At 36.9% G+C, this 19,315-nt stretch overlaps 1 protein-coding gene across 2 annotated transcripts in view; it reads right to left on the bottom strand.

The window, feature by feature from the left end:
- Positions 1–19,315, bottom strand: part of LOC134750481 (glycerol-3-phosphate acyltransferase 1, mitochondrial) — a 57,498-nt gene that overhangs the window by 18,744 nt on the left and 19,439 nt on the right. The gene's annotated exons all lie outside the window — the stretch shown is intronic.

A 19,315-nucleotide genomic window follows, 5' to 3' on the forward strand; every position in this document is an offset into this window, starting at 1 on the left:
TCTTTTAAAAACGGAGTATGTAAATATTGTGGTAGTAGGCGAGCCACTTAGCCCAAAGATAGAAGGATACGATAAGACCAATGGTGCATGGCAGTCCCTTACAAGATTTACAAGTTAGATGGACGACTATGTGGTAGGATGCAGTTTTCTTCTTATACGGAATACGGAAGATATGTGTATGTCATGGAAAATAATTACTCAGGCACTAATCTTTATAAGCGCCATTACCTGGTAAGGCTTACAATTACTATGCAAAGTTTATCTTACATCACACACATTGTGAAAAGTAAAGTAGGTCTCGAAAACAATAAACGTTACAAAGTCATATTAATTATCTAGTATAATTGCAGTGTTATTTTATTCGCAAGCTTCTCTCCACTCTCCACTGTAATAAGACATTGTAAAAGTACATATTTTGACGTCTTTACTAACATACACGAATGTTTTCAACAAAGTCATGGGCCATGGCATGGCAAATAGTGAAAGAGAGAGAGAGAGAGAGAGAGAGAGAAAATTTATTTAACATCACAAAACATGAAACATAAAATATGTAGGTTAATTGTTTACTAATGTACCTAACTAGATACATTACTTCTTAACTAAATTAATTGACATTGGCATTAAAGACAGCGTGATGTTAAAAAGGAGTCTCGACTCAGCATAATGTTGCAGTAAATTTACTGCAACGCTGGTTTTCAGTCGGATCCTATAAACAAAAAGAAACAAAACAAGTACCTATTACATAATAAAAGGAATAAAGACAAAAAAGTATTAAGTGATAAAAGAAAAAAAAGAAACCTTAAGTATTAAGAACATTAAATGAGAAAAAGAAAGATAAAGAATAGGTATATGGAAGGTGTATGAAATGAAAGTGTGCATTGTGTTGTTGAGTTTGTAGTATTATTATAAGTACTTAAAAATTATAAAGGATTTTTTGTGTTTTTGTTGGTTAAGATATATATTTATACGTAGGTAAGACTGATACTGAAGTGTAAAGTGTGAATGTGCGTATTTGTAAATAATATTATATTTAATGTCATTATTGTATGTATTATATGGCTGGGCTATAATCAAAGATAAGAGGGTATTGCTCTACCGCCAAGAGGTAGTTCATTTTGAATCTGAAGAAGGTGTCGCTTAAGCTGTGTTTTAAAACTTTTAAGAGAATTTAATATCTTTAATGGCGGAGGTATATTATTCCAGCACTTAGTTGCTGTGTATTTAAAACTACCTCGAAATGCGGAGGTGCAGTAATGAAAAGTTACTAATTTGTTGTTGACCGATCTAAGACCATATTTCATAGAAGTGTTTGAACGCCAGGTGAACTTTTGGAAGAGGTACTCGGGTTTTGAAAACTTTAATACTCCAAACAACAAGGAAGATAGATGAAGTTCTCTTCTGTAAGTCATTTTAAGAATGCCTGATGAATTTAAGTAAGGTGTCACGTGCGTTCGTGGAGGGATTCTAAAACAGTAACGTGCACATGCATTCTGGACTCTTTGTATAATGCGTTCAGTTCTAGCTAACAACCGTGGTCCATAAACCACGTCCGCGTAATCAAACTTTGAGAGTATTAGCGTATCACAAAGGTTGACTCGAAGGTCTACGCTAAGAAAATCACGGATTCTATAGAGGACCTTAAGTCTATAAAATGAGTTTCGGGCAATATCTGCTATGTGACTTTCAAAACGAAGACATTCATCCATTATAACACCTAGATTACGCGATTCAGAAACACGATCTATTTCTTCGCCTGAAATGGAAATGATAGGTTTATGGTTATCTATTTGTATTATTTGATGCTTGGAGCCAAAAATCATAACTTTTGATTTATTAGGATTAAGTACTAAAGAGTTCGATGATGACCAAGTTGTTATGTTATCTAAGTCTTCATTTATTTTGGCAACTGCTACAGCCACATTAGCAGGATCACATGGGATGTAGATTTGGATATCGTCTGCGTATATGTGGAAGTTACTATGTTTTATTACATCACGGACATCAGCTGTATATAGGATAAATAAAAGCGGGCCTAAGATCGACCCCTGTGGCACTCCTCTAGATAAAATAGATGGTTTGGATTTCAAAAACATACCGTTATTATCTGTAAGTTTGATAACTTGCGTTCGACGATTAAGATAACTCGAAAACCATTTAATTGAGTCTGGTTCAACGCCATAGTATTTCATTTTGGATAACAATAATTTTGTATTAATAGCATCAAAGGCACGTGAGAAATCAAGAAGTGTCATTATAGTTCCCCTGCCCATATCCTGTGCAGATAGTATATTGTCTACTACATCAAGAAGTGCAGTTGCCGCGTGAGACCAAAGACCGCTAACATATGTGCTAATAAACGTGCATGTTTAATTTCAGTCATGGATGTGTCATGCCAAACGTCGCCACGTGTGAACGCTTATTTCTGTCACATGATTACATTATTATTCTAATTACAATGTAAACATGCGGGCGATCGCACACGGATACGGATCATGGTGCGTGAAGATTAGGAAAACCATATAAAATATATATCTTAGGTTTTATATGATATCGATGTGTATTGTGTATACATCAACACAACTTTTATTAACATTAAGTCGGTCTTCTGATCCAAAATCACCTTTTAATGAATGTGAAATGTTTAAAACAATACAATTCAATTTTATATAATATTGTTTACACATCAGCAAGTTACAGTAACGAACGCCAAATCAAAGACAATTCGTGATATGTAAAACAATTATCTATATCTCAAGAATTATATAGGCAGACAGAAAACTAGCAGCGCCATTTTGAATTTAGAATATGATCTCTATACTTTTACTACGTCTCCTTATATGAGAGACTTGGGGCCTGTTGCATAATAAAATACAAGCTAACTATTAGTGATTTTACATACAAAATATACCTATGATTTCTATTTATTTTTGTATGTATTTCATAATAGTAAATTACAATATAAGTTATTCTAGTCTGTTCTAAACGAATTAATAATATGATCGTCAAGTAGGTAAATAACTATTCATTATACAAAAACTTGTATTTGTAATAAGTTTGACATTTGCGGGATGTACCTATAAAACTAATTATAAATGCGTTTTTATTCTTGTATGCAAAAATCAAGCAATACACAATATAAAAACATCATTAAATATTCACTGGCAAAGCTAGGTTTTATCATAAGTAGATTCATTCAGTAGCAAACTGCGTGGCAAGCAACTATAAACAGCACTCTAGACAGCATGTCGGCATTTACGGCATAAGACATACCAAGTTCTAATTCAGACGAAATAAAATCTTCTGCTCCCCATGACCGCTACATTTACCAGATACCATTTGAGGATCTGGTAAATGTAGCACCAGATCCTACTTTGTTCGAAAGAAACAAAAACAGTTATAATTGAGAACCTCTCATTTTTGTACCCAGTTAATAATAGGCTAAGATTTGAAATGAATATTGTAATTGATTAGAAAGTAGGTATTCTGTTTGGAGCAATGCAATGCAATGCAATCCAATTCGGAACAGTGCGTGAGCGGCATTAGGCTCGAGTGACATAATATGTCTTAACACCACGCGAATTGTTTTTATTAGTTTATGTGGGCTATGATCGAGTTTATCGCGTGATAAAGACAGGACTTGACACTATGTCTCCATCGAGAAAAAGGTGTTTATGCGTAAAGGGTCCTTATGTTCACCGAGAATAGGTATGGAATGCCACATATGTCGACATCTTATCAGCCAAAACGCATGAAACGTTGAAACAACCGTTTTTCTTCGAGATTTAGGTGTTCGACCTATGTTAAGTTGTTCATTATGACCTGCACCTCACATTAATCTTGCAAAGCTTTAATTTTGTTGTTTTTTTTGTTACCTGTCGTGATTGCTTCACCGGATGGTCTCACCGGAAGATCAGCGCTGGAAGTCGCCAGCAACATGCTGAGGTGAGACCATTTCGTGGCACTTTTTCTTTTATTCATGTTTCTCTGTTCTGTATAACTTTCTATTTGTGTGTGCTAACGAATAAATTATTTCTATTTCTATTTCAAAGTATGGCTAAACGTTTATAGGATCAGTTTGTCTTAAAAGTACCTTACATCTTTCATCATTCATCGGTCATTTTACATTTATCTAAAATAGCCTGGCCTGAGATAACAATAACATACGTAACAATCTTTTCATACTTCATAGTCTGTTGTAATGTTGGCCTCGATGCTTAGTCAACCTCACTTTAATCATGATGCTATAGGCCTTGTATCAAGATATTAAATGAAATCATTGATTCACACATATATATAGGTCATATGGTGCAAGGTGCACTAAATTTAATATGCTAAAATTATTTAAAGTGCACGCTATGACTGATGCCATTTGGACCCAAAATAAACACAGCCCCTAAGTCAATTTGCTTTCGGTGCATTTTCGGTGCTCTTCGTTCAATATCGCAAACACGCAAAAAATATTTGGCAACGTACTGGAATACTTTTCGAACAACTAGAGGTTCGCGTTTAAAAGTACAGTAGAATCAGCTTATAGTGACATGGAAGGGAAGTGACAAACACGTCATACTAAGCGGATTTCATATAAAGCATAGTTGATTAATGATTAACTTCTCATTTTTGTTATTTTTTTCAAATTAATCTCAAATTCTTTTGTGAGAGATGAGTTTTATTAAGCTTGTACCAATTATCAACTTGCACCGAGAATCTAAATTAAAACAACAAAAACGCCACGCACGCACCAAACGTCCTCGCAGGAAAAGACGTGGGGACGGCCACGAAAACCAGCGAATGTGTCAGTGTAACCGGACATAATTTCATAAAAATAGGATTTATAGGTCGACAATAAGCGAAGTCATCTTATCCGACTTTGTCGCAAATAATTTCATATGAAAACCAAACTTCGCATAGTAATTGCGTCATAGTAAGCGGTTGGTCAGTACAAGCGGAGTCATAATAAACGGATCCCACTGTATCTGTTACAGTCTTACAGTTTGTTCTACTTAAAGAGACAACATATATTAAGCTATTACAGAATTTTTGATGCTGACTGTACGATTTAACATTCATTCAGTCGAATACCTCAAGGAAATAGTTCGTAAACATCAGGAAACGTTAACCTCATTTGTTTATTCGGAAACAGTTTTTAAGGTGACCCTTTTATGTCAGACATATTTATAGACACGACACGAATACAAAACAAGGAACACAACGATAGTGTCGAGACCAATGTCATCGTCAGCCCTAACGCCCCACCGATCCACCGCTGGGCACCAGAGAGAATATTATGTAATTCTATCTGCAAACTTTCTAACAGATTCATAATTCATAGCATAAGAGGACAAATCTTACTAGCAATTACAATGTCACGGACAAGGCCCCACAACCTCGCATATCATAGCACCATGGGAACTGTGCAAGGCGAGACGCACTTACACAACTAAAAGGGGACAGAAAGGGACAAAGTGCGTTCTAAATTGCTGCTTATTTATATTCATTCAACGCCGCATCCGATGAAACAGCAGCTTAAATGTCCAATATTGGACCTTATGGAATTGGATTAAGGTTCATAAAAAGTTCTGTATTTTTAGTACAATCGACTTCTTCAACATGACATGTTGCACATTGTGCTGATATTAAAATAGTTAAATTAGGTTTCTATCGTGGTGCATTAGTACGAAATCTGTGTATGAGGGTATGTGGGATAAAGTACATAGGTTAGGTTATATGTATATTTGCAGTCTTAGTTTTAAAATGTGTAGACGATGAGATAAGTATGGCGTTATACCTATATCTGTCGATTGGAGGGATATATAAATGGAAATAACTGAATGATTCTTTACATAAATGAGTGAAAATTAGATTAGTTAAGACCTACATATTTAACACGCAAGATATAGTTCAGGTAGAGCTATATAAATAAACGGTGAAAACCCCTGTTTATAGTTAGTACCATACCTACTACTGAGCACTCTTTTCATTAGTTGTTTATCAAAGATAATTATGTCAATAAAAAATAGTTCACTAGCCATCTAGCTTATCATACAAGGAAACATGTAATTGGTAACAGTGTGCACATGTAACATGTATCATGAAGGATGAAAGAGCCAATACTGGAGCCCTTATCAACCGCTGGTCTAAAGTAAACGAACGCCCTTACTAGATGTCATCACCCTATATATACAACAAAAGAAAGAGTCAATGTGTCATAGTGACAACAAACTCTCACATTGCATATTGTCTAGATCAAAGGTGACAAGTCAATTGACGCTTTATCCACAATTCATCGATTGTACCAGGTCGTCGCACTAGCTTCTTCACAAAACCTTTTCTTACAACACTATTCGGTCTAGTGTACTTTGATCTGTAACATCTTTATAACTACATTTGATAACAGCTCAATATGAAACTGGTCTTTATCGTATCATTTATCGTATTGCTTGAGCTCTAGCTTCTTTATCAAGTATGAGTGAGAATAGCTCAGGGTTATACTGGACGGTTAGTAGTAGTTTGGTTGTGAATGCAGCAGAGTCACGCCACACCGTCGCAAGCGCCGGTGCGCGGTTAAATTTGGACTGGCGCTAATGTGGAGATAAAAGGGCGTATATCGCTGCAATAATGTATAGAAATGGCACTTTTTGGGTTGAAAGAGTGAAGATTATGAATCGAGTCGTATTCTTGTTGATATTTACAAAATGGTAAGAGATAATACTATTGTAAAGACGGTAGGTTTGGCAATTTGAGTCTTCTGTTCCTTGAAGTTTTTGGTTGAAAAAAGTGTTCCTGTAGTCACTACATATAGTGTTCCCATACTTTCATAGATAGTTGAAAGCCAATTGCACCGGGTATTTGTTTATTTTACTTTATTGGGATTATTTTTACCTGACTGCGTCAGAACGAGGGTAATGTTTTTAGAGCGTGTGTAGATATGTTTATTTCTTTGGCACGCCCTACAGCTTGATGGTCAGTTGAAAGTGTTGCTAATAGTACCAACTATCTAAGCTGTAATGCATGTATTGCCAGGGGTGCGAAACTCCTCGCTTCGGGCAAACTCGGCGGCTCCGTTCGGCTCAGCATTGCTCCGAGCAATTATTAGGGTTGGCACCATTGAGGTAATATGTATACACTGGAGGCGGCCTCTCGAAGAAAATGTTTCCGCACCTCAATGAAGTGCATGCATTTCATTGCTACTGGCCAGCTGCTCTTATTCTTTAATCTTTAGCTTAGTGACAGACGTCAAACGCGAAAAATGGCGGACACCTCGCGGACATAATTCGTTCTCGACAGCTTGTCTATACATACAATATGTCAGTGGTTGGCACAGCTTGACCTCCCTTTGCGTGCACGATCACAGATAAGATAATGACTTGAATTTTGTAGAACCCTAAATAGCCGAAAGGGATAGTGCCATATATTAGAAAGGGATAGCATGATTCGACCCTGAACCGCTGTCAAACTTCGGTTTTGTAGGAAGTTTCCTTTCTGTACGGTAGTACTATTAGTTATTCTGTGCTACACATATTACCTAACCTTAAGGAAATTTCTCAAGGAATAACTATAAGGAAAAGGCTAAGATGCGTACTAGATGTCTATTAATCACGTAACGACAAAGGACATTTCAAGGTGGTCGATGGTCTGAATGTTGAGTGGCGACACTGGCGACCGTGACATGACCTTGTCTCATCGAAACGTGATGAGTGATGAGATAGGGCAGACTACAGACCTTCAGGTCTGTGTTATATTCTTGTACTAGTTATAGGGAAAACTCAATAGTTTTATTGCAACGCTCTGAAATTGACCAAACGAAAGTAGAATCCGTTTCAAGATTAAATCTAATCTTTACAGAAAACTAGGTTAATTCTAGCTATTTATAACAAGTGTTCGGGACTACAGTATTAAATACTTACGGGATTCAGACTCTGCCGAGTGACAATTCGGGAGCTGCATTAAGTTTCGTAGCCGCATTAAGTTTCGTATCTACTGTCATGAATCGCATTTCTCAATTTCCGGGTATGGCCATATTTCATGGTTAACAATGGGCTGGCCACTCGATAGCGACAGGTGGAAGACAAATGAAAAATGTCAACGGTACCGTAAACTTCTCAATTTTGCCTCATGCAAAATATTGCCTGGCTTGAAAAAACATCGGTTCTCTACCTGCAGTCTATCGATATCAAATTCCTAAGTAGTCGGTTTTCTCGCAAGTTTACGGTATGTAAATCTGTAAACATCAAGAGACAAATCTTTGATTTCACATCTCTGTAAGAGCTCAACAACATATTTGTTTGTACTTTTACTATCAACCCAATGAAATGAAAAACCGGCCAAGTGCAAGTCGGACTCGCGCACCGAGGGTTCCGTAACTTGCATACATTACATAATTTGAACAATGTATTTTTTATGTGAAACGTGAGTGAAAGGTAAATTGCGGTTTACGATTTATGACGTATTAAAAAAAACTACTTACTAGATCTCGTTCAAACCAATTTTCGGTGGAATAATGGTAATGTACATCATATATTTTTTTCAGTTTTATCATTCTCTTATTTTAGAAGTTACAGGGGGGGGGGGGCGGGGGGGGGACACATTTTACCACTTTGGAAGTGTCTCTCGCGCAAACATTCAGTTAGAAAAAAATGATATGAAATTTTGAATTCAGGTCCAAGTATGGGGAACCCCCAAATTTATTGTTTTTTTTCTATTTTTGTGTGAAAATCTTAATGCGGTTCACAGAATACATCTACTTACCAAGTCTCAACAGTATAGTTCTTATAGTTTCAGAGAAAAGTGGCTGTGACATACGGACGGACGGACAGACAGACAGACAGACAGACATGACGAATCTATAAGGGTTCCGTTTTATGCCATTTGGCTACGGAACCCTAAAAATAGTTAGTATGTTGATGGGTTCTCACGTGGACGTGAAACTGACACAAATCTTTGACTTCACTTCTCTGTAAGAGCCCAACAAAATACTTGTTTGTACTTTTACAATCAAGGCAATGAAATGAAAGATGGTATGCTGGGGTTGTCACGTGTACGTGAAACCTGTTTCCGTTCCAGTCTCGGTCTAAGGCCGCGCCTGCCGGATAGCTCCACAATGTCGTAAAAAACATATGGTCGGTGCACCTATAGCTTTGGAGGCGTATTCTGATTGTAACAACAGGTTATGAATATGATATGTATTTGTTATGGAAAGTGACGTTTCCGAGCATTTTCTAAATTAAATATTGAAAAACTGATTCTCACAGATCCTGGTGCTTTTGGGTTATTTCAACTCAGAATCACTATAGCATATTCAATCCTGATGATATAAAAAAAATGTCCCAAAAATTTGTATGAAAATTGTATATTCCACTACGTCACGCACATACAAGTGAATTTTTTTTTACACTCAAACGTGACGTAATGGACATTTTGGGATTTCTTTTATTGATCATTCTTACTTTTATTTATGATAAGCTAATAAAAGAGTATCAATTGACTCTTACTTGTCATTGTCACTGGTCTCCGCCATTTTGAATTGTTACAAAAAGACGGGTACGCGCGACAAGCGGCTTAGCTAGTTGGAGTACGAACAAGTTCTGGTGAAGAGGTATTGGAATATATATTGTAAATTGGGTGTTATTACATTTGTAACAAACGAATAAAGTTAAAAGATTGGTACAAGTATAGTTTTCATCATCAACCCGGTAATAACTCAACACGAATGAACAAAGAATAAAGACGAACTGCTCAGTGCTCAAACAATGTAACTGAGTATTGTGTTATGTTAATGTAGAAATTACAAATCTATTGTGCAGCGCATTAGTCATGATAAAAAAATACCTGTATAATAAATGTATAATGTATGTGTATTATAGTATAATAAATATTACACAAATGCGCGACTGATGGGGTCGAACACCTTATTTTGCAGGTGTAGGTGGCGCCCCGCTGGAGTTAGTCAACAAGTTTTGTAACCTCGGGTCGATAGTGATAGTGAAGGATTAGATTTTGCAATCCGGATCCGAAATGTATCCGGATCTGGATCCGCGGATCTTCCCATACATTTTAGATCCGTCGTGCAAACCCTAATAGTGACTATTAGCAATATCTCACCGGATGCAACAATCGATGGCAAAATAAGTTTTTGGCAAACATTTCATTTTTGGTACAAGCTTTTATCGCTGCCTGTACTTTTATTTCCACAGGCAACTAATGCTCACCGAGACAATTCTAAAAACCCCAAACACAATTAGGCTGCGTTGTTTTATCACAGAGTTCCTATTACCACCTCCTGTCTCCATCATCAGATCAGCTCGATGATACAGTCAGCTGCAGAGAAAAGGTACCCCACGTCCATACCAATTTACAGAACTTTGTATGCAGGGGGGTGTCTTTTCTCTGCAGCTGATATAACCATACCATAATATTGCACTGCTAAAATAATGACGCGCGACGCTTCTATTGGCTGGGGCATGTGCACTGAAAGAAACCTATTCTCCTCGCAGCAGAACTCAGAAGCAACGGATGGCCGTCGAGAAGGCTGACGATAAGGAGGCCCAGGATAATGCCAGATGGAGGCGAGCAAGATGTAAACGATTCAAGTGTATTGATCCATAATGTTGACATATAAACTGGTTTTATGAATAAAAAATGATTATTGTCGGTCTCGCAGCCTAATAAGCGTGCCCAATTATAAACCTAACGACTTCTATAAGTCGAGGTAATTTTTCACGATTTTCATAAATTAATTTAATTCGACAAGGCCAAATTGTTTCACGATTTTCATAAATTATTTTAGTTAATTTACACCAACTTGTTTAATTAATTATAATAATTAATTATAATTTATGAAAATCGTGTATCATTCGATTTTTTTTGTCTTTAATTATATTTAATTACTTTATATTACGTACTTGACCTGAAACTTTTTTAGACCTATATATGTAATTTTGTAAAAAAAACAGCAGCAATAATCTATTTTATATTCAAGTTACAATATGTTGGTGGTGTCAGCCAGGGGTCCAACTTGGGACCATTTCTTTTCGTGCTGCTGATAAACGATCTACCGGTGGAAGTGCATCACTGCACGTTGCTAATGTTCGCTGATGATGTGAAATTGATTAAACCGATCCAAAGTCAAAGGGATTGCGAGGAGCTGCAACGGGACATAGAGGCGGTCCATCGTTGGAGTGTTGAAAATGAACTGTATTTCAATGCAAGTAAATGCGAAATGATGTCCTTCACCAGGTCCCATACACCTCAAGCATATAATTACAATATTGGCGGCACCGACATATTGCGCTCGGAACAGGTACGCGATTTAGGAGTTCTCTTTGACTCAAATATAACGTTTCGCGAACATGTCCAGGCCGTGGTCAAGACTGCATACAAAAGACTAGGTTTCGTTCTGCGCAATTCCGCGCCCCTGACTGTGGAAGCCACACGCGTGTTGTATGCGGCACTCGTGCGCAGCATTCTCGAAACGAATGCAGTGGTGTGGAGTCCGCATGAGAGTAAATATATACTTATGCTAGAGCAAGTCCAAAAGTCGTATCTTAGGGCTATATACAAAAAAATACACACTTATTATCCGTATATGTACCCTACTCTGTTTCTGCAGGGACATCTAGGGTACGACTCGCTCCAGTTGCGGAGGTTGCTCTCTTTGGCGAAATTCACGATCGGTGTTATTAGAAACACAATAGATAGCGTAGCCCTTGTCGAGGCCTTCATGCGATTATTTGTGCCTAACCAGTACATTCGCGCGCGGCGTCACCCGCTGCTGGCGGAGAGCACCGCGCGCATGCGGGCGCACGCGCAGGCGCCGGTCGCGCGCGCGCACGCTCTGCTCAACTCCGTGCTCGAGGCACACCCGGAGTGTGATTTATTTGTGAGTGCAATCGGACGACTGATGATTGAGTGTAAGAGAGTGATAGAGCGAGAGATGCCTGTAAGTAGTATTATATAAGTATAATTAATATTGTTTTGAAAATACTTTTGTACCCAATGTATAAATACTGTCTCCCAATTTGTGCCGCTGTGGCTCTAGCTGTTAAGGTACAATTGTCAACTTAAATAATAAATAATAATAATAATAAATGTTGTTTTGGCAGCTATTGGCTTTAAAGCTTTGAAGCTTTAAAGAGAACTACTTAGATGTTAAAATGCCACATCTTTACTAATATTATAAAATGCGAAAATACTCGTCAGTCTGTCTATCTGCTACCTCTTCACGTTTAAACCGCTGAACCGATTTAGATAAATTTTGTAGAAAAAATTAAACTAATACAAATCAATGACTGTTTTAAATGTGTGATTCTTAACGATATGTACCTATAAGCATTATTTACTCTCATGTTCGGCACTAGCGTTGAAAGGGTTAATTATTTGCTTAGCAGATCCGTATTCCGCGGCATGATTGGTGTGGCTTGCGGGGGGGTCATTGTACAAAATTGCGCAGGCGGCTTGCGGTCCGCAGGCTTGTCTGAGACGCGTAGGCAACCGTTTTGGCGAAATTGAGGTAACTACCTATATAGATATTATTAACAGAGGCTTAGAAATTTTGGTCAAATGCAACTACAATTTTGGCGAGATTAAAGGCCATAAACATTCCAGAAAACGGGCGGCTTATAACAATCTAACTGTTAATGATTTGGGTACATTTTATTAACTAATGGTTTCATCAGTTTCATCATGCAGTTTTTAAGGTTTGAACAATTGAACATGCCTATGAGGGACCTGCAAGAAAATAAGACTATAATATATAATCCATCCATTGTATAATATTGTCTTCGGTTACCGCGATAGTTACTCATGAAATAAAATTATGAAAACGGATTATATCGCGTATATTGAATTTATAATACATCCCGACGTTTCGAACTCTTTACAGCGTTCGTGGTCAACGGGTGAAGAGTTCGAAACGTCGGGATGTATTATAAATTCAATATACGCGATATAATCCGTTTTCATAGTTTTATTTCATCCATTGTATGTTCACTAGAGGAATGTACAACGCTTCTTGGCCTTTTAAGAAACTTAAGACTTAATTTACAGAAACTTTATGATTTTAGGTCAAAGCTTAAAATAGAGATATTTCATAGGGTTGTTAGTTATAGGATAGGCCCTAATTGCCCTATAAATATCTAGATTATCTAACCTTTCTACATTGTAGAAATAAAGTATATTCGGACACTTTGATTTGAACACTTCTGCAATATATCCGTCATATCCCCTTTCCATCATCGGACATCCAGGCGCGGGGAGCGAATGCACCCGTTCGTAGTCCACATTCCATTCGTTCGGACGAAACGTTTTGCCTCCTCCTTTTTGGTACGGACGGCTAAGGAATGGAATGCGCTCCCGCCATCTGTATTCCCTGATCAATATGACCTCGGTCTCTTTAAAACAAGAGTGAATAGGCTGTTACTGAACCGGTGAGCTCCATCTTAGGCCCTGTCTTCACTTCCCATCAGGTGTGACTAGGGCCAATCGCCGATCAGTTTATAATAAATAAATAAAAAATATATATATATAGGTATAAATTTTAAATCTCTCCAAAATGTAGTAGTAGTAGTAGTAGTAAATCACTTTATTGTACAAAACAAAAATTGATAACATGAAATTCATATAAATTTAGGTACAAAGGCGAGCTTATCCCTATAAGGGATTTCTTCCAGCTAACCTTAGAGTAAATGAGTGGAAAATTCGAATTAGATAGATAGACAAACTTACAGAACGTACAATAATATTTAAGAAGGAAAACTACAATATTAACGTCTACGAATAACTAAAATACATCAATTGCATTATGCAATAAAATAAATATGTACTAGCATACATAAATATATAGTACTAAATAAATATTAAATAAATATATATATATATATATATATATAATATATAAATAATATATATATATATTAGCACTCAACCAAATCACAGTTCGTGGGAAAGCCAAAGCTTTTTCAGATTAACTTTGAGTGATGCTACAGACCGGGACCGTTTGAGCGACAGGGGCAACTCGTTCCACAACTTTAAATGTTTGGCTTTAGCTAATCTAGCTAGTTTTTGGTTGGTTTGGAACGGTCCAAGACCAGCCTAATACACTACACACACTTTATTTTCACTCATCATCATCATTCGCTTGCCCTTGTCCCATTCACTTGGGGTCGGCGCAGCATGTCTTTTTCTTCCATACATCTCTGTCACCCGTCATCTCATCATTCACTTGCGTTAGTTTCATATCATCTTTCACACAGTCCATCCACCTTTTCCTCGGTTTTCCTCTCCTCGTACTTCCCTCCACATTCATTCTTAATACCTTTCTTGTCACATGACTTTCATCCCTCCGCATCACATGCCCGTACCATGCTAGGCGATTTGCCCTTACTTTTTCACTATGTTCTTTTAATGTATGTCTATTGTCTGTGTGTTTACGAATAATAACTATTCTATTCTATTCTAATAATAGACTAACGAAAAGCTAATTCATATGTACCTAAGTTTGTTGACTTGGTAGTTAAAATTCTTCACCGCGTACAAGTGCCGTTAGTTCGCGCTACAAACCGCATATCTAATCTAACCTTTTATAGGCCTTATGGCGCTGGCATAAGGCTCACGCGTGGTCTATTAATTAAGTGTCAACGATGGCAATTTATAGAAATGTTTGTCTTTGTATTATGTTGTAGTTTCGAATTTTGCTTGCAGTTTTTAGAGTACCTGAAGACCTACCGCGAACCTGAAAATAAATTAGAAGATCGCCTTTCTCCATCACTTATCGCTCTGGTCGTATTGGATTACACTTTCGTTATTAGACGTTTTTGATAGGCCTCGTTTTACAAAATGCTCGACATGGAATTGCTTATTTCCCGACCTTTTCCCCTTTTCCCGATTTCACCTAAGCGTTTATCCCGGTTGCATCCTCCGCTGTTGCTTCGGAACCCAGGGTAGTAAGACCATTGGCACGCGTGTCATCCCTCGCAACGTCCAGCCAGCACTTTTCAGGGCTTTCCCCTTTTTCCGGGCCCAGACGGAGGAGCAAAAGCCAGACATTTGTTACCCACGACCCACGTAGCTCGCGGGTTTTCGCAAGACATTTCCCGACTTTTGTAGTACAACAATATGTGTTATACCTACTCTGTAGAAAACATTAGGTGCAACAAACGGCGCATCGCGCCACTAAATGTCAAGGATAGGTCTAAACGGATGCGTCGGATAGCTTCAAGTGTATAATGTTACAATTAAATGCTTACTTAACTCACAATAGGCAACAAAGCAAAGTGATTTAGTTTCCCTTTTCTCGGGAAAGATGCAGGACAAAAAAAAAGATCTAGAACCACAAGAAATATAAGGAATTGTAAATATTGCATTGACCTTCCAAAAACTTTTTGTCCTAATGATGCAAGGTGAAGTCTCAAAAATTGACAAAAACTTTTCCTCAATTACAGACTACATTTTGCAAGCTTAATCATTAGACTAGCCCTAGGACAACTATAAACACCAATCTGATTATCTACCACTTATCACCTGTGATAGGATAGGTAGGTGCAACAAAAGTAGGGTAACTTCGAAAGCGAAATTTTGAAAATGGCAAATATCTACTAAACTAAAAGCATTTTCTACTGTAGCAACAGTAAGCGAGACTCCTTCAAGAGATTCTTTCAAGTTACCCCAATGCACTTTAACTCAGTGTCGATTGGAAATGTTCCAATACGTAAATACAAAATCAATACCCAGATTTTATTACAAGTCAAAGTTCAATTAATATTGACTTAATTAATTTATAATCAGCGGAAAATTTCATCTAAGCGTCAGTTACTGCGCAAATATATAATTTAGATAACCCCAAGATAAACCCCTGTTGTTTTCCTCTTTCTTCATGTATGATTTGTGTTTCCATGTACATTTATTCTGAGGTTGTGCAATAAAGAGGATTTGTATTGTATAAATAACCTTTAACTGCATAACGATCGGAAACATAATATATTATACAGGTCAGATCAATTCAGTTATCAGGTTATAAATATAATAGTCGACACTCATTCACGTGGTGGCACGCACTTATCTTTTAGTTCATAGTGACTACTGTTTATTCAATTTATAAATAATTTGCACGCTAATTCACGCTTAATGAAGCGTCAGTGTATGACAAATGGCCATAAACCATTTACCATCTACCATTTATAGGGGCCTACTGACTATCAGTCCGCCGGACGATATCGGCCTGTCAGTTTTTTTGAAATTGCCAGGAAATTTGAAAGTTCCGAGCAACTGACAGGCCGATATCGTCCGGCGGACTGATAGTCAGTGGGTCTTTTAAGTCCTACTTATATGATAGAATTACAAAGGGTCGATGTGAATAGACAGCGATCACCGGGGTCACTGGTCTCTATGGGTGTACCACAGGGGTCAATATTGGGGCCTTTCCTGTTCCTTATCTACATAAATGACTTGCCATTTCTTGTAAAGACCCATCATGATATAGTATTGTTTCCAGACCACATCTCACTTATTCACTTATTTTCAGTCAAACGACAGCAACAAGCTAACAATGATGTAAACTTGTAAACGATGCTATTTCTAAAGGAGTAAATTGGTTCAATGTTAACAATATATTGTTAAATGAGAAAAACTAAATGTATTTTTAGGTATATTTGATTAATGATGAGATTGATGAGGAGATGGATATTCCAATGTATGTATCTATGTACTTCTTTTGTTGTTTTTTTTTAAATTTAGATTTTATTCTAGAAACATTCTAGACTAGTATTTTCCCTCATTTCTTTGGGCATGTTATTGACGTCCGACTCGCACTTGGCCGGTTTTTGTTTTTCGTATTACTTTTTCTATCAATAGCTTATTTAGATCTGTCTTCGGCATCCTTTTTTGTGCTACCGTCAACGTGAATGTCATCCCTCGCAACGACCGCCTCTTAGAACTTTCTTTTACCGGGTCCAGGAGGCGACATAGGCGCAAGACGTGGCCGTGCCTAATGACCACAAGCGCTATATTGAAGAGTTATGAATTCAAACCATTCAGTTATTTTCCATTCAAGCCTTTTTCCAATTTCATTCCATTAGTATCCATGCTAAAATTTTGTGGACCTGATGGAGCTACTAAACCACGGGACTATGAAAGTCACAAGTAAGGCTAAATATGTCTTATTTAATATGTCTTTATTTAGGCCATTTTTCATCTATTACAGTCATATTATAATGCACCTACATCTACGGATTCAAATATTATATTATTAAAATTCCCTCATGGTTTCCAAATTTGCGAGACGGTACATAAACCTAAATGAAACATGGACACTTTTTTACTCACGTCTGTGGGTAATTTCTTACTCTTATTTGTTAATTATGTTTTGTAATTAGTAATTAGTTAATTAGTCATAAATGCAGATAAGGTATGTTGTTTTATTATAAATGTGTATTGACGATGATATCGAGATGTTAACGAAACTGGTTTCGGAAGGTCAACCGATATGACTTCCCGTCTTTTATGCTAACTTTTGGTTCGTTTATTTATATATAAAATAAAGTGGACTACTTCTAGTAGGCATATAATAATAGACTTTTTTAATGTTTAGACATCTCCACGTCAATATTTAATAGGTATAGGTCGTACACAAACATATAACACACATATTTTACTCACGGGTGTTATTTAATTTACTCATATGAGTTATGATATGACTTTTGATGGTAGGAAGAGCAAATTCTCACTTCCTTGTTTCTTTTAGGTTTTAAGTTTTTTAGGAGTTCTGTGTACAGAAGATATAACTTAAGTAAACATAGTATGTATCATTAATACAGTAAAACTTCAAAAAATGGTAATCGTAAATTCGGACCTATAGGTATATTAGTATATCAATAAGAACCCCACGATTATTCCTTGTTTTTTTTTTCTACAAGGACGGTGGCAAACAAACATAATTATAATTACCCTAGTGATAAACGGTTACCATAGAATATGGCCTTCTTCTAGATTCAGACTGTGAAATCCTAATTCTTAATAAAAATTTGTAGGTATTACGAAAGTAATTTCTTTAAAATAAAATGAAAATGTACGGGACAGGGTTAGTTTGAATAACTAGTAAAGATCGTGTTAGTTTAGATCAATAAATAAACGAGCAAATACTCAGCAAATATTCATCAGATCGTGCCCGGAATTCGCAGTCTGTTAAGGCTTTATCTCGCTGCGCATATAAGATCATGCGCGGAAGGCGTGCAGCGTAAACGCATGTTTATGACCGCTATCATGGCCATATTTGACCATTCGTTTTACTTTGATGATTCGGGTATTAAATCCAAGAAAATGGATCGGAATTAGAGGGAGAAGACGCTATAATGAAGGTGAAGAATTCAAGCTTTCTCTTATTACGAGATGGCATATGAAATAAAAGAGATGGAGAGTACGATACGCGAAATAATTAGCCTAGAGGAATCATGTGTATCACATTATAAGAAACGGAATACTTTAACTGAATAGTTGGTAACTATATAATATCCAGTCTTATTGACTAAAATAACAATATAGTTATCATCACACTCGCTCAGTAAATGTGGAATTGCACGCAGGCTTAGCGGGAACGGGAACTATAGAAAAAGCGTTTTCCCTAGGGAGTTATGAAGTTTCTAGTAGTATTATTAACAGTTTTTTGTGTTCATACTTCATTTTTGTATCGCAAGTGTGATGAAAAACATTGTGTGTAACTCGGGGCGTAATAATATTGCAAATTCGAGTCTATAAATCGCTCCGGCAAGCCGTCGCGATTTAACTATACTCTCGTTTACAATATTTAACTTACGCCCCATGTTGCACATTCTACTATTTATGCTCGTTGTTTAAAAATCTAATTTGACAACTATGTTGTGTAAGTTGTGTTATATGCTTAAATATATGAAGTAAACGTCACTTTTACAGATAATTTGTGTAAAATAAGATAGATAAGAAAGATACCCAAGTATTGCGAGTGTGAATGATCAGAATGATACATGTTTAGCATTTGGCCTTCGGCAACGAATCGTGATTAGACAACGTAAATTCATTACTGCTGCGTGTCTTCGTAGGTACCCGAGCGTTTTCACATTGTCCGATGTCGGATCAAAGTATAATGTAAGAAATATGTGTTTTTTTGTATATAATAAATATTTATCCATATAATAAATCATTATTACTAAAAAACGATGGATAACGCAAAAAAGGCGGACTTGATGCCATATGGCACTCTCCTGTAACTGTTTTTCTCATAGGCGCCTTCCGACATGCGATATCGGTGCGGCGCTTACAATAACTTCAGCCATATCGGAGCCCGCCGTCAGCT

Source organism: Cydia strobilella, chromosome 20 (genome assembly GCF_947568885.1).
Source record: "Cydia strobilella chromosome 20, ilCydStro3.1, whole genome shotgun sequence".
Classification (NCBI taxonomy): domain Eukaryota; kingdom Metazoa; phylum Arthropoda; class Insecta; order Lepidoptera; family Tortricidae; genus Cydia; species Cydia strobilella.